Source organism: Lepus europaeus, chromosome 14 (genome assembly GCF_033115175.1).
Source record: "Lepus europaeus isolate LE1 chromosome 14, mLepTim1.pri, whole genome shotgun sequence".
NCBI lineage: Eukaryota > Metazoa > Chordata > Mammalia > Lagomorpha > Leporidae > Lepus > Lepus europaeus.
The window spans coordinates 9,670,508-9,687,633 of record NC_084840.1 but is presented as its reverse complement, the minus strand read 5'-3'; positions in this window follow the sequence as shown (position 1 = coordinate 9,687,633).

Sequence of the window (17,126 nt, the reverse complement as noted above, 5' to 3'; positions counted from 1 at the left end):
ACCTATTTTGATGACTTCTTGATAAAAGTGGTAGACATTTTGTAGCTTTCTAGAAACTTTGTATCCATACAGTATCAATGAAAAAAGAAAGTGAAAGTGTGGGTCACCTTTAAAAAAATAATTTTGTTATCAAGGAAACCATGTGCTTCATTGCCATTTCACAGTAGGAAGGTTCATCTCACACAGGGAAATCAAATCAAAGGAAATGTAGCGTAGTAAGACTGGAGTCTCTTGACTAGAAATTGATCTGTGTCAGAAAGCAGGAAATGGTATTTGCAGGGAGGTCATAAAGAAGTGCTTTAGGAGTAAGTCTAAGCGCTGGCTGAGTAGCAACATCAGGAGCTATGAATACGCAAGAAAAATAACTAGAGGTGAAGGGGGCAGATATTTGGAGAAAGTCCATTTGAGAGCGGCAGTAGTGGCCCTCGCCTTAATTCTTAGAAGAAAGATCGTGAGACTGGAGTCCGTGGACAAATGATGCGAGAGCAAAGGTGGTGATGGAAGCATTTGTGTTGAGTCTCCAAGTGACAGGAACCCAAAATAGTTCAGGAAGAGAGAATGTATTGGCTTAAATAGCTAGGACATCCAAAGGGCAGACTGGACCCTGACTGCAAGCACCCTGAGATGATTTCAACTTTCAGCTCTGTTGCTCTGGGCATCAGCTTTATTCTGTTGGTAAGCTCTTGGCACGTAATGCAAAAGGTAGCCATGACAGCACCAAGGCTGTATCCTTTTCTTCCAGCTATAAATCTGGCTCAACATCTATTTCCCAGGGAAGAATCTGAGTTTCCCTGTTTAGATGATAAACTCACCTCTGGATCAACCACTGTGCCAAGAAGATGGGACATCCTTTCGGCCAGCTGGGTCACTGTTCACATCTGGGTTTAGGGCAGCCTCATGATGGACAGTCAGGACCACAAGTCGTAGGGGTGTAGTTTCCTCAAAGGGATTTTGGACAAAGTCATGGGTCTACTTGAAGGCTCTCCTAAGATGTTTTTAAGTCTTCATATTGAACACTGAACCTAAATCTGTGTGACTTAAGACAAAGTTGAGTCACAGACAAGCGTTTTCAAATTATACAGAAATGCTCTTTCCTAAATTTGGAGTAAGTGAAACAACCAGAGCTGAATAAAACTTCGATCAGTAGTGTTCTCTTTTCATCTAATTCATATTTTCCACAGAAACTTATTGTTTAAAGGATGGGCATTTAGCCTAGTGGTTAAGACTCCTGCATCCCAAATCAGAGTGGATGAGTTTGATATTCGTCTCCAGCTCCTGACTCCAGCTTCCTGCCAATGCAGACCCTAGAAGACAGTGGTGATAACTAAATAATTAGGTTCCTGACTCATGTGTAAGACCCGGGCTGGGTTGACTTTGGCCTGGCCCAGTCTCAGCCATTGCAGGCATTTGGGGAGTGAACCTGCAGATGGGAGCTTTCTCGCTTTCAAATAAATAAATAAATTTTAAAGACAAAGAACAGTGCATCAATAAACAACTTACTAAATGTAAAGTGATAATTTAGAGATTAGTTATTTATGAATTAGATAATTCTCTAATAATGGAAGAATCCATCCTCAATCATCAATTTCTGTCTCCACACTTCAATCCATCTAAAATAACCCATAAGGCATTGGGTATGAAGTGATCACTAAACTTTAAGAGCATTAGTAACTAGATTGGGCTGCATGGAACAGACTCAGATGGACGACATGCAAACAAGGAGGCTGGATCCAGCAGAGGGAAAGGCTGATCTGCTATGAGATTGCAGCTAAGATCTCTGCCCAGCCCGCAAGAGCTCTAGAGATGGGACAGCCCTTCAAAGTTGTCGCCAGCAGAGGCAAAGGGGCCAAGCCTGCGTACTCCTACTGAGTTCAGCCTGCCCTGGCGTTAGGGGGGGAACATAAACTTGGTCCAGGCAGCTCCCTCGGCAGAGGGCAATTCCTGGGGAGGGACCCAGCTGTGAGCCCTTAGCAGACAACACTGCCAGGAGAGGGGAGTGGGTGCTTCAGAGTAGCAGGAGCACCAAAGCGGCACATCACAGCAGCGGCTGCTTGGAGGTCATTTAGTGGCACTGACTTAAATGTCAGCTCCGTTTTCATTTGGGTCTCCAGGCCAGCACAGTCTCTTTGGGTTAGTGAGCCATGAGGTTCCATCTCACCCCGGTGAGAATGGCTCACATTCAGAAATCTACCAACAACAGATGCTGGAGAGGATGTGGGGAAAAAGGGACACTAACCCACTGTTGGTGGGAATGCAAACTGGTTAAGCCACTATGGAAGTCTGGAGATTCCTCAGAAACCTGAACATAACCCTACCATACAACCCAGCCATCCCACTCCTTGGAATTTACCCAAAGGAATTTAATTTGGCAAATAAAAAAGCCATCTGCACATTAATGTTTATTGCAGCTCAATTCACAATAGCTAAGACCTGGAACCAACCCAAATGCCCATCAACAGTAGACTGGATAAAGAAATTGTGGGACATGTACTCCATAGAATACTATACAGCAGTAAGAAACAATGAAACCCAGTCATTTGCAACAACATGGAGGAATCTGGAAAACATCATGCTGAGTGAATTGAGCCAGTCCCAAAGAGAGAAATATCATTTGTTTTCCCTGATCGGTGACAACTGAGCGCCAAAGAGAAAACCTGTTAAGTGAAATGGACACTATAAGCAACAATGAACTGATCAGCTCCTGTCCTGACTTTAGATGTACAATGTAATACTCTATCCTTTTTAGTATTTGTTGTTGTTGTTGTTGTTCTAGTACTATTGGTTGAACTCAGTAATTAACACACAATTATTCTCAGGTGTTTAAATTTTAACTGAAAAGTGATCCCTGTTAAATCTAAGAGTGGAAAAAGAGAGGGAGGAAATGAACAATTAGGAACATGCTCAATCGGACTGGCCGCAAATGGTGGAGTCAGAAATGTGCAGGGGATTCCAACACAATCCCATCAAGATGGCATGTACCAATGCCATCGCACTAGTCCAAGTGATCAATATCAGCTCACAATTGATAGCTCCGATAGGTCTAAGAGTCAAAGAGATCACACAAACAAGACAAGTATCTGCTAATACTAACTGATAGAATCAAAAAGGGAGAGAAAGATCCAACATGGGAAGTGGGATACACAGCAGACTCATAGGATGGCAGATGTCCTAGACAGCACTCCGGCCTCAGAATCAGCCCTCAAGGCATTCAGATCTGGCTGAAGAGCCCATGAGAGTATAGCAGGCATGGAAAGCCAAGATATCATGGAAAAAAAAAAAAAAGACCTAAATGAATGATCTCTGTGAATGAGATCCCAGTGGAAAGAACGGGGCCTTCAAAGAAGGAGGTACCCTTCTCCGAAGGGAGGAGAGAACCTCCACTTTGACTATGACCCTATCGGAACAATATCAAAGTCAGCGAAATCTAAAGGCTTCCATAGCCCTGGCAACTCATGACTAGAGCCCAGGGAGATTACTGACGCCATGAACAGGAGTGTCAAATTGTTAAATCAGCAACAGGAGTCACTGTGTACTTACACCCCATGCGGGATCTGTCCCTAATGTGTCGTCTAAAGCCAAGTGATGCTAGGACTGGTACTGAAAGAGTATTTTTATACTTTGCGTTTCTGTGTGGGCGCAGACTGATGAGGTCTTTGCTAATTATATACTGAAGTGATCTTCTGTATATAAAGAGAATTGGAAATGAAAAAAAAAAAACAAAACAACCTGGTGTTAAAATGGAAATGGCATAGAAAATTAATTATTTTGAAAAAAAAATTATGTAGGATCTCTGTCTTTAATGTGCTGTACATTGCTAATTAATGCTATAATTAGTAATCCAATGGTAGTTTTTTCACTTGATGTTGCTATATGGGCAAAATGTTGAAATCTTTACCTAGTATATACTAAACTGATCTTCTGTATACAAAGAGAATTGAAAATGAATCTTTACATGAATGGAAGGGGAGAGGGAGCGGGAGGGGGGAGGGTTGCGGACGGGAGGGAAGTTATGGGAGGGGGGAAGCCATTGTAACCCATAAGCTATACTTTGGAAATTTATATTCATTAAATAAAAGTTTAATAAAAAAATAAAAATAAAAAAAATAAAAAAATAAAATAAAATGTTTCCCATTGTCACAGCAAGAAAGAGAGCAAAGCAGTCAGATCAAAGAGTGCTAATCCTGCTTAGAGGAGGCAGTTACCCAGGAGATTACAGATAACGATAACGAATAAGGATCCAGCCACTTGGAGGAGAAACGTGGAACACAACACAGTTGCTCCCAGGGTGAGTGACAAAGACCTATGTGCGTAGGATCTCAAAGCAAGATTTAAACATCTCCGCCCAAACAGAATCTTGACAGAACAGCTTGAGGCAAACACAAGAAGACTCTCTAAGCCGCAAGTTAGCTCCCTTATCCAAACTTCATTGTGATTACTGGTACCCTAGCAAACAAGGACTGGAACTGATGACACATTGCACTTCGCTCCATGTGACTGCCCACATGCAGGCACTATCTTTGTTTTTCCTTAAAAGTCCCTTGTTGGGATCCAAAAGGAGGGTGTTTTATGTCCATTTTCAGGTTGTCCAGACAGCAGCTGTTCTCCGACATCTTTCTCACCATCTCCAGCTCCACTGTGAGCCAGAGTCGTCCACTGTGCTCGTCCCAATTCTGTTCGCTTGAGAGAGAGCAGTTCTCTTCCCGTGAGTGTCAGAAAGGAGAGAATGCAGACGATCACATTTCCCTGGCTGCCTGCCCCTTTGTTCTCCACGTTAACCACTGCCTGGTGGGGGTGATAGAAGAACTCTGTTGTGGGTGAGTTCTTTTTGCTGGGTGAAGGTCGTCATCATACTTTTCCTGTCTACTGGTGGGCATTTTTACAAGAGCATTGCCGTCCCAATGCAGGAGCCCATGGCTCCTCATGTCCTTTGTGGGTAATTCCACTCTCACTCAGGAGGCTCGTGCTTCCCGTCAGTGGTGGCCCGGGAGAGCCCAGATAGTGAATCTGATCATTAGGATCAGAGACTGCAGAGCTGTACGTGGTCGTTTTCTTCTTAGCAGGGTCTTTAGCTGGACCTGAATGGATCTCTCAGGGTTGCATTTAGCAGGACTCAAGCAAAATGGTCTTTGTGGGATGTTGATTCTCCAAGGTCCCCAAAACACTTTGGGAGTGAAAGTGACAACGGCACACAGGGTCCATGGCACCCCACCACCTACAGAGCAGAGCAGGCATTCAAGATTGTTCACATTTAAGGTTTCCCCACCAGTGTGGTCAATTGAATTCTCATTCTTTTTGATAAATAATTGCTTTCTCTCCCTGACCCCAGAAAACCCCACACACATTCCTTACAGACTAAAACATTGAGAAGTGTTTCCTTGTTGTAACATAATTTGTAGCCAAATTCTTTTAAAGGTTATTTATTTACTGTATTGAAAGAGAGAGAGAGGAAAAGAGATCTTCTATCATCTGGTTCACTCCCCAAATAGCCTCATGGCTGGGGCTAGGACAGAATGGCTCTATGTCTCGTATCTCTCTCTCTCTCTCTCCCTTTCAAATAATAATATCTAAACATTTTTAACAAATAGTATGTAAGTCCAGAGTTAATTCCATCGCAGACACATGTTACTGTTACAACACCTACAAGAGTCAGATGGGAGTAGGCTCATCTGTTCTCCAGGTTCAAAATGGTGACGGGGAAGACTTAGGTGGAACAACCAGCAGTCCCCACAGCGTTCTCTAGAGAAAGCAGGCTTGATCTGATGGAGCCCTCACTGGGACGTGGAGAGACCCAGGTAGTGTTTCCCAGGGTGCCCACCTCCAGCAGCGGCTTCTCTGGAAAGGGTGCGTGCTGCCTGTGTGCGTCCTTCCTGGGGGATGTCTCCTCTCCCTCCGCCTTTACATGGCCTGCTGTGACTTCATGATTGTGACAGGATTTTCTGTTTTTATACACTGTGTGTAAATTCACCATAAGCTTGAGCTTATGTCTGTCAGTCTTGCAACAGATCTCTCCAAGTGTTTATATTCTCAAGTATTAGACGTTTCAGTTGGTTGACTGGGAAGATGTATGAATCAAGGCAGAGAGCTTGACAGATGCATGTCCTTAAATCGACTTTATCAAAAAGGAATACATGGCCGGTGCAGGGCTCAATAGGCTAATCCTCTGCCTGTGGCGCTGGCACACCAGGTTCTAGTCCCAGTCAGGGCACTGGATTCTGTCCCGGTTGCCCCTCTTCCAGTCCAGCTCTCTGCTGTGTCCCGGGAGTGCAGTAGAGGATGGCCCAAGTACTTGGGCCCTGCACCCCCATGGGAGACCAGGAGAAGCACCTGGCTCCTGGCTTCGGATCAGCGCGGTGCGCCGGCTGCAGCGCGCCAGCCTCAACGGCCATTGGAGGGTGAAGCAGCGGTAAAGGAAGACCTTTCTCTCTCTCTCTCTCTCTCTCACTGTCCACTCTGCCTGTCCAAAAAAAAAAAAAAAAAAAAAAAAAAGGAATACATGTTTGCCTATATACCTGGGGAGCTGGGATGCAGTGACTTCAAGTATGGTTATGTACAAGAGCTTAAATGACACTAGTGTTCTCCCCCCACCTCTGTTTCTCATCTCTGCTGATTTCTGTTTGTATTAGCCTACCAGCCTCCTTCCATCATACCGAGAAGCCTTCTCCCTGTGACTTGGGAACATGGCCATTATGCAGCCTTAACTTCATATCTTCCCAGAACAGTGACTCTGAAGGCCAAGGAGGAAGGACTGCAGATTTCAACTAATCTAACAGTCGTTTGGAAGATTCTGATTGGCACTGCCAGGTCTTGGTGCTGTCTCTGAACCAGTGACTGTTGCTGGGTGTGTGAGCAACTCTGATTGGCCTGCCATGGTCTCTTCTACCTGTGACAGGGCACTGTGATGCAGGGAGACAGATAGGAAAGAGGAGGTGATGTGGGACAGGCAGGAAGCCGGTTAGTGAACAAAGGAGCTCAGGGGCTGCCAGCTATCTCCTGGCTGTAGCCCAGCAGCATTAAAACTCCACCCACTTCTGTGCAGATTTGGCACACTCACCTTCCCATGATGCACCTGCGCCTCCTCTGTCAAGCAGAAGACGCCATGATGAACATGTTAATGCTGAGCCCCACGTGGAGGTGTCATGAAGCCTTCCAGAGATCACCCCAGGAACTGAAGCCCAAACTCTACCCTATTTGTACAGTTAGGGCACCACCCTCCACATGATAAAGGGGCAACTGACCTGGGGAGGGAGCAGTTCTCCCTCCTGAGGTTGCCTGCGCTTCCATCTGAGTGTGTATCACCTCTTAAATCTCTGTAAATCCTGCTCCCATTCTGGTTCTCTCTCTCTGTCTCTGCTCTGAGCTCTTCTCTCAGACCAAGGCAAGGGCCTGGAATAAATCCAGCTGGAGACACATCCGCCCCACCCACAACAGAGCTGTGTGAGAAGATGAAGAAGAGGCAGAGCGCTTTTGTTTGCCTTTAGTCTTTGGCTTGAAGATCATGTTCAATCTCCACTCCTTAAAGTGAATCTTCCTTCACTATATATTGGTTATTAAGTTAGTGCTTGACAGGTGTATTTTGCAGTTGGCAATCACACACAGTGTTATGAGAATGCATTGCAATGATGCTTTTGGTTGAGCTACCCATGTATCACTTGTTCTTTCTTGCTTTCAACAAGCTTTTGTCAAGGACATGATACAGGCCATGTGCACAGTCTCTGCTCTCAACAAATCTTACAGAGTAGTCAGGAGAAAGACTATGAGAGGCATGCACAATCTTTGAAACTGTTTTTAATGCTGTAAGATTGAGTGACAAGAGTGGATACCTGGTTATATTGGCACGTCAAAAAAGCCATCTCACAAGAAGTTCTATTTAGGTGGAATCTTGAACGAGGAGTAGGAACTAATGAGTTAGATGTGTCGGGGTGAGCTTCTAGGGAGGAGAAATGGCAAGTGTGCAGGACCTGGATTGGAAAGAAAGGCCTGAGTGAAATGTTATATCAGACTGAAGAGGCAGGAGACGGGAGAGGCGGCAGGAGACCACGCACGGGCTGGCAGGCTGGGGCAACAGTTGTACATTTATAGCCCATATGCAATGGGGAGGCCCAAAGGCTATCAATCAAGGCAGTGGCACACTGATTTATGTTGACAAGAATCATTCTGTTTCATTCATTCATTGATGTGTAGGTTGTAGGCTGTAGAAGCTGAAGACTAATTCTGCCACCTGCTACCTGTGTGACTCGGGATGAGCTAACCAGCTGTGCTTCAGCGCCTTCCTCTGAAAATGAGGATTGCTATAGAAATGACCTCATAGATTTGTTAGAACTAAAGAAGCTAAAACACAGAACCCTTAGGAAAGTGCTTTGTATACTGTGATGTCTAAGACTTTGCTCTTGAAATTATTCAACACTTGTTTATTGAGCAGCTCCTGTGAGCCAGGTGTTGACGAAGGATATGGGAGGAAATGGTATTTGCTTCCTAGAGAAATTACAGGAAGGTTTGTCAGCAGTGTTGGGTGTCACTGTGAAACTGGGGATCTTGGTCTTATAAGGCTGCCAGTCTGCCCACCTGCTGCACAAAGAGCCAGGCCATTGTTTGTGGGCTCAGACATGCAGCACAGATCTGGATTTTTTTTCTTTCTGAAAACAGTCTTAATTAGTTTCCTACAGATTCAATATAGTTCATAGATACAATTCTAAAAAGTAACAATATTCCCATCTTCCCTCCCGCCCTTCCCTTTCTCCCTCTCCCTTTCTTCCTTTGGTTTTTAAGATTTTAAATTTTAAATGTATATTACAGTAAAAAGGCTTAATGCTTCACAGAATAAGTAAAATCCAAACAGACTCTAGTTCAGTGGGAATACAGACAACAGCTACAAACAATAAGTGAATGGAAAAGTCACCATTTCCCCCATATACAGTCAATTTTTAAGTAATCACAGATCATTAAAACTCTAGTAGTTTAGCATTCTTAACTGTTGGCTTGACGAAGTATAAAAGTGTTTGACAAAACTATATTTGAAGCAATACTGATGCACACAGGCCTTTCTTCTTTTGCTTTTTGTTTTTGCTTTCTTTTCTTAAATTTTAGCTCTGACATATGAGAACACATGGTGCTTGTCTTTCTGTGTCCATTTTATTTCATTCAACATCATGACCTCCAGTTGCATCCATGTTGAAACAAATATTAATATTTCATTCTTTTAGAAATGGGATAATATTCCATTGTGTATATATTCTGCATGTATGCATGCATACATATATGCATACATATACATATGTATGTACATATACATACATGTATACATATATTTATTTATCCACTCATTCATCTGATGATAGACATCTTGGTTGATTCCAGATTTTGGCTGTTATGAACAGTGCTGCTATAAACATGGTGGTGCAGGTACCTCTGATACAATATGTTCATATCTTCTGGGTATATAACCAGTAGTATGATTGCTGTATCAAATGGAAAGCCTACTTCAAGCTTTGAAAAAATCTCCATATTGTTTTCCACAGTAGCAGCACTATTTACATCCCTACCAATAGTGCATAAGTGTCCCCCTTTCTCCACATCCTCACCAGTATTTGTTACTCTCTGTCCTTTGGGTTTTAGCCATTCTTACAAGAGTGCGGTGGTATCTCTTTGTGGTTTTGATTTGCATTTCTCTGATGGCTAGTAATGTTGAGCGTTTTTTCATAAATTTCTTGGCCCTTTGTAGTTCTTCTTTTTTTTTTTTTAACTTTTATTTAATGAATATAAATTTCCAATGTACAGCTTATGGATTACAATGGCTTCCCCCTCCCATAACTTCCTTCCCACCGCAACCCTCCCCTTTCCCGCTCCCTCTCCCCTTCCATTCACATCAAGATTCATTTTCAATTCTCTTTATATACAGAAATCAATTTAGTATATATTAAGTAAAGATTTCAACAGTTTGCACCCACATAGAAACACAAAGTGAAAAATACTGTTTGAGTACTAGTTATAGCATTAAGTAACAATGAACAGCACATTAAGGACAGAGATCCCACATGAGGAGCAAGTGCACAGTGACTCCTGTTGTTGACCCAACAAATTGACACTCTAGTTTATGGCGCCAGTAACCACCCTAGGCTCTCGTTATGAGTTGCCAAGGCTATGGAAGCCTTCCAAGTTTGCCGACTCTGATCATATTTAGACAAGGTCATAAAAGACAGAGTGAGGATAGTAACCAATGATCCTAAGAGTGGCATTAACCAGGTCTGAACAATTATACAGCATTAAGTGGGGAAGAGGACCATCAGTACACACAGGTTGGGAGTAGAGCCATTGGTGGTAGAGTAGAGGTTATGATTATGAAGGAATGAGGCCCAAGTGCGCTAGACAGGGTCTAGAACAAAGGACAGAGTCATTATTAGAGGAGCTAAGAAAGGTGCTGTCTAAGCTACAATTAAGTTTTCTGATTGAGAGGCAAATAGAACCTGATAGAAGGGGCTTGATAATAATCTGGTGGGCTTTAGGCCTTGTAAGTTAAGAGGCCCAGACCTATCTATCTCTTCCCATGGGGTACATCCTAAGGGAGGTGTGAACCTCCTAGGGGAAGGCACTCTGTTGACTTTCATTACTTGGCTGGCCTGGGAGGAGAGCTGGCCAGGTAAAGGCAGGGGGCATCTCTAACAAGAAATTTACAGTTCTGCCTGCAATGTTGCTGACCCTGCTTGGCCGTCCCCTCAGCTGCAGTGGTCACTTTGGAAGTTGGGCTGAGTGAAGGGCTTTTCAGCTTAGAGCCAAGAAGATCTGTGGCTCTGACCTGGGCATCCTTCGACTCCAGGGCAGGTCCATTTCCAGTGATCCAACTCTTGGCAGAGCTGCCAGGGCTCTTCACAAGCTGACTTCTGCTGAAGCCCAGGCTTACCACATTGAAAGCCACTGCAGTGGACTGGCCTGTTGGGTCTCCTTGAGGGCAGGTCACTGTACAGAATAGCCATTAATAGGCCTGCCACCCATTGCTTCTGATGCCTAGCTTTCTTTTCCTCCTGGTTTGTGTTAAAGCAGACCAGAGGATGCAAGTCAAGGGAGTGCCCAAGTCCCATCTCTAATCTTCAGTGGCCTGAATGTAGTTCTTTTGAGAACTCTCTGTTGAGGTTCTTTGCTCATTTTAAACTGGATCGGTTGTTTTTTCTTGTTGAGTTTTTTAAGTTGCTGACACATTCTAGATATAAATCAACTGTCAGATAGATAGCTCACAAATATTTTTCCCATTCTGTTGGATATCTCTTCACTCATTGATCATTTCCTTTGCTGTGCAAAGCTTCTGAACTTGATGTAGTCCCATTTGTTTGTTATTGCTTTGGTCTTCTGCTTTGGGGATGTTATCCAAGAAGTCATCCCCATTTTCTTCTAGCAACTTCATAGTCTAGCTCATAAATTAAGGTCTTTTACCAATCTTGAGTTTATTTTTGTATATGATGAGAAATATGGATTTGTTTTCATTCTTCTACATGTATACATGCACCATATGTTGAAGAGATTATCCTTCCTCCACTATATGGTCTGAGCACTTTTGTCAAAAATCAGTTGGCTGTATGCATGTGGATTAATTTTTGGGCTCTCTGCTCCATTCTATTAACCTATGTAGTGGTTTTTATGACAACATCATGCTATTTGAATTATTATAGCTTTGTAGTATGCTTTGAAGTCAAGTATTGTGGTGCATCCAACTCAATTTTTCTTGTTCGGGATTGCCTTGACTATTCTGGGTCTTTTGTGATCCCACATGAATTTTAGGATTGTTTTTTCTAATTCTGTAAAAATGTCATTAATGTTTTGATAGGGCTTGCATTGAGACCTGGATTTCATTTCTGGCTTTGTCTCTTACTAATCTAGCATTCCTAATTTATTATAATTAATTAGAGTTTGATTATAATTAGGAAATATTACTTTTTCTGTAAAGAATAAATGAGATTATATATGTATATATTTATGTGTGTATAAATGTAAAGTATTAACACTGGGCAGGCCACATTAAAAAACTTACTAAGTGGTAGTTATTATTAGTACTCCAGAGGTGGTGGTAGTTGTATATTATTTGTCAGTGCAAGCTTCTGTGCTTAATTGTTATGTCTTTCTGATACCTGCTCTGAGTTATTGAGAAAATGGATTCCTTGTTAACTGCCAAAAATGTACCTCGGGGAGAAAGAAGGCACCCTGAATTGCTGTGAGCATTTTTAAGTAAGTGAGTGGAAAGGGTAGAATAGAAAGAAGGGGAGGCTTAACATATTTTCCTGGAACTACTTATGGATATTTTTAAATCTTTAGTTGTGAAAATAGTTCATAAATTATTTGTAAGGTAGAAGTATTGAAAAGAAGATAACAAAGTAATGGCATATATACATCCAAAAATTACCATTCCTAAAGCTTGCATAAGTTGCTTTATATTTTATTCTGCTCTTGTTGCTTATAAGGGAATAAATTAGTAAGCAAATAAGCCTAATGGGTTTTGTGAAGCCTAGACATTTGCTCTTTGAAAGAAGTCTGCTTTGAATATCTGTGCTTGTCTTTTTCAAACCTGTCTTCCAGTCTACCTTTCTGATTTCTTGCTTCTGACAGACATTATTGTGTGCCAGAGGCAGATGGATTTCATTTTTATTATGATCTAACACAAATGGCAAGTGAAATATGAAAAGGATATTTCCATTTGTATAGCAATAAGTTAACATTAAATCTAGCTTTATGATGTTTAACTTGGAGGTATCCTGCCAAAACACAATTGATTGATAGATGGAAATTAAAACCACTAATGGGATACCTCCTTCTATAAATCAGGTTGAGGATTATGGAGCTAAGGTCATTTTCTTTATTGCTCTTTGAGGGAAGGAAAAGCAGGTAAACAACCTTAGATGAGTCTGGGTCCGTGGGCCTACAGGGAAACCGACAGAGGGGAGGTAACTGGCCTCAACAGTGTATCAGCCTGGGCAGAGAGAAAACAGGAGCCGCAGCAAACTAGGAGCAAGTGCTTGCAAGTGACCTGGGTGCAGGACAGAGCAGAGAGCCACGTTGAAGAGAAGACGCTGCCAAGGAGAAGTGAGTCATAGGATGAACATCCCCCAGATCCTCTGCATTCCACGAGCCAGGCCTGATCCTAGATCAACACGATCTACTGAGGGAGGTTTTCAGCATTAAAAATGGGAGACTTGGGGCTGGTGCTGTGGCGCAGCGGGTGAAGCTACCCGTGGTGACGCCAGCATCCCATACTGAGTACTGGTTTTAAGTCTCCGGCTGCTCTGCTTCTGACTTCCCTCCCTGCTAGTGCCCCTTAGAAGGTCGCAGAAAATGGTTCAAGTCCTTGGATTCCTACTACCCATGAGGGAAGCTAGAATGGAGTTCCTGGCTCCTGGCTTCAGCCTGTTCCAGCCCTGGCTGTTCCAGGTGTTTGAGGAGTGAATCAGAGAGGACAGAAGATCTCTGTATATATCTCACACACACACACACACACACACATTCTGCCTTTCAAATACATAAATCTTGGGGACGGCATTGTGGTGTAGCTACTAAAGCTGCTGCCTGTGATTCCAGCATCCTATATGGCACTGGTTTGAGTCCTGGCTGCTCCTCTTCCAGTCCAGCTCCCTGCTAATGTGCCTAGCAAAGCAGAGAGGATGGTCCAAGTAGTGTTACCCCTGCACCCCTGTGGCAGACCTGGAAGAGGTTCCTGGCTCCTGGCTCCTGGTTTTGGCCTGACCCAGTCTGGGCCGTTGCAGCCATTTGGGGAATGAGCCAGCAGATGGAAGACCTCTCTCTCTGTCTCCTTTTCTCTCTCTGTAACTGTCTTTCAAATAAACAAAATGAATCTTAAAAAATAAATAAATAAATATTCTTTAAAAATGAGACAATAGAGTCATTTGGTAAACTTTTTTTTTTTTTTTTTTTTGGACAGGCAGAGTGGATAGTGAGAGTGAGAGACAGAGAGAAAGGTCTTCCTTTTTGCCATTGGTTCACCCTCCAATGGCTGCCGTGGCCGGCGCATCGTGCTGATCCGAAGCCAGGAGCCAGGTGCTTCTCCTGGTCTCCCATGCGGGTGCAGGGCCCAAGGACTTGGGCCATCCTCCACTGCCCTCCCGGGTCATAGCAGAGAGCTGGCCTGGAAGAGGGGCAACTGGGATAGAATCTGGCGCCCCAACCGGTACTAGAACCCGGTGTGCCGGTGCCGCAAGGCGGAGGATTAACCTGTTAAGCCATGGCACCGGCCTAAACATTTTCTTATAACCAGCTATGCAGAAAATACATATCTTATAAAGGAAATACATTTATATGTTTACCTGGTATTTCAAACCCCAAATGATTCCTCTAAAAACATAAATGTGTAAATTAGGTATTTGGCATGCAGACTCTAGAAGAAGGATGTACTGTGTTTTCTTAAAATGAAATAAAAGTACATGCCAACTTTGCAGGAAAGTAAATGCTCTGTTTGTTATTAAATTCAGTTCCTTTTTCACCTCCACTGTGTCTCCTAATGGAATGCCTTCTAACTCTCTGACTTCTTTTTTTCCTGTAATTTTAAACTTCTTATTTTACTGTTAATATACTCCAGTCACTGAACCTAAGATTTCATGCACCACAAAGTAAAACTAAACTAGGGGGCACCAACCTAGGGCTACCAATTTCCTTTTTTTCTTTGGCTAATGACAAAAATCAAATTTTAAAACACTGAATAAATCTAGTTTTATGCCAACTTCACCACATATTACTCATTTATCTATTTACTCCCAGACAGGTGAGAGCTTCGTGGCTGGGTGACCTCAAGCTGGAGCCCCGTGGGTTACAATGCTCCAGTCTCAGGAATTAGTCTACAGAACTTAAAGCTTCAGGTTATGAACAAAGAGTTGGTTCTGTGTCTCCTTTGTTCTATGATTACACAAAATTTATATTGCACTTACACTCCCCTCTCTCTGTGGGTCTCTATGGGAGGTCTGGCTCTACTGGAGACTTAGGGTCCTGTGTGTTTTAACGATGCTATTCCCTCCGAGGTCCCTTGTGTTCAAAACCCAACTCCAAAACCAGCTTCCGTGGGCAGTCTTCCTTGGTACCTCCAGACAGAGTTGGTGACTTCTTCCTGTGTTATCCCATGAGCATACATGTGTACACACACACAGATGCGAACACACGTGCACACACAAGGTCTTTCAGAAGCTCATGGAAAATGCCAATTATGAAAAAAACTATGAGTGAATTTCAAAGTTTTTGACATGAACACATACTTTTCATTTCATTTTCCATGTACATTTTTATATACCTTCATGTATTTATATGTGTATGTGTACATATTTTCTCCTCGGCAAACCTTACAGTATTACACAGCAATTGTATTTATATACTGTCTTCTGAAAGAGCTGCTTGAGGATAGTAGCACATAAACATTTAGATTTTTGTTTCAGAAACAATGTATGTTGCTGGAAAGCTGAGTTATATTAGGCCAAAGTCAACTATTGCATTTTGAAATTAAAATCTTTTTTAAGATTTATTTATTTGAAAGGCAGAGTTATAGATAGAAGGAGAGACAGAGAGGACAGAGAGATCTTCCATCTGCTAGTTCATCCCCCAAATGGCCACAACAGCCAAGGCTGGGCCAGGCCGAAGCCAGAAGCCAGGAGCCAGGAGCTTCATCCAGGCTCCCTGTACCGGTGGCAGGTTTCCCAGGCACATCAGCAGGGAGCTGAATCAGGAGCGGAGCAGTCGGGACATTGGCAACTCCATGCTACAGGCTGCGGATTTAACCCACTGAACCACAGCACTGGCCCCTGTATCTTTCTTTCCACAAGTCTGAAGTCTTAATGAAGACTCTGCTTTCTGGTGTGTGTAGGCAGAAGAAAGTACAAAAGAAATTTATTCTACTAGGCTGAATCCTACTCTTTTGACCACACCAGCCCTCAGAAAACAGAGTGGCTACAGTCAAGTGATTTTGTCTATTTAAGATAACATTCCTGGGGTGGATGACATCCCAATATCAAAGTGCTGCTCTGCTTCCAAACCAGCTTCCTCCTGGTGCATCCTGGGAGGCAGCAGAAGATGGTGCAAGTGCCTGGGCCCCTGCCACCCATGAGGGAGACTCAAGGAGTTCGCGGCTCCTGGCTTCAGAGCAGCCCAGCCCTGGCTGTTGCAGGCATTCGGGGAGTGAACCACCAGCTGGAAGATCTCTTTCTCACTCACTCTTTCACTCTTGCTGTACTTCCCAAGTAGAAGAAAAATATTAACATTTTTAAAAAAAGAATGGACTTATTAACCTCGATATATCTTTGTGTTTGTATATATAAAAGTTACAAGTAAAGACATCTAGAATATATGTACTAAAATGTAAACAGTGTTTATGGATATATATTTTCCTTTCTGGGAACATTTTTCCATGCCAATATACACGGTTTTATTTTATCATTTTTAATACCTGCTTGGCTATAATGGATGGTCATATCATCATGTGGACTTCTGCAATGGTGTCTGGAATAAATATTTATTTAGTGGAGTAGAAAACATCTCCTTGCTGCTCTGTCTAAGCCTGAGTAGAGAATCTAATGATTCTAAGATAATCTAATGATTTTAAGATAATCTTCATAATCTAAGGCTGCTCCTTTAACTGCAGCCTCCAATAGGAAACCAGGGAGGAAAAGGAAAGGGAGTGGCGGCAGTGCAGTGACTCACTTTGTTTTTGTGTTCAGTTCCCTCTGATCATAAAGTGAAAAGCAGCGGCTGAAGAAAAAGATGTGGTTTTGAAAAACATCATCACCATTTCCTTGCTGAAATGACAATGTAGCCACATATAATTATGAAAATTGATTTGGGTGCTCCGATTCGACGCCCATGACGCAGGACCCAATGATTACCTTCACCAAAACATTCCCTTTGCTGGGGTATTAAAGAATCTGACATCAAGTTATGAAATAAAGCAACTGAGAGGGTAATAAATTTATTTGAGAAATTATTTGAACACGTGAGTTGAGCATTGTTGTGAAGACCCTACCATCTGAATGCCCCAGACTGGTTAACAAGGCTCGAGACAGAGACGCCAGAGAAGAACCTGCTCATCTCCAGACTTCTCCAAAGATGGACCTTTAACTGCTTCCTTCCCCGGTTCCTCTCTTACTGATTTAGTAGGA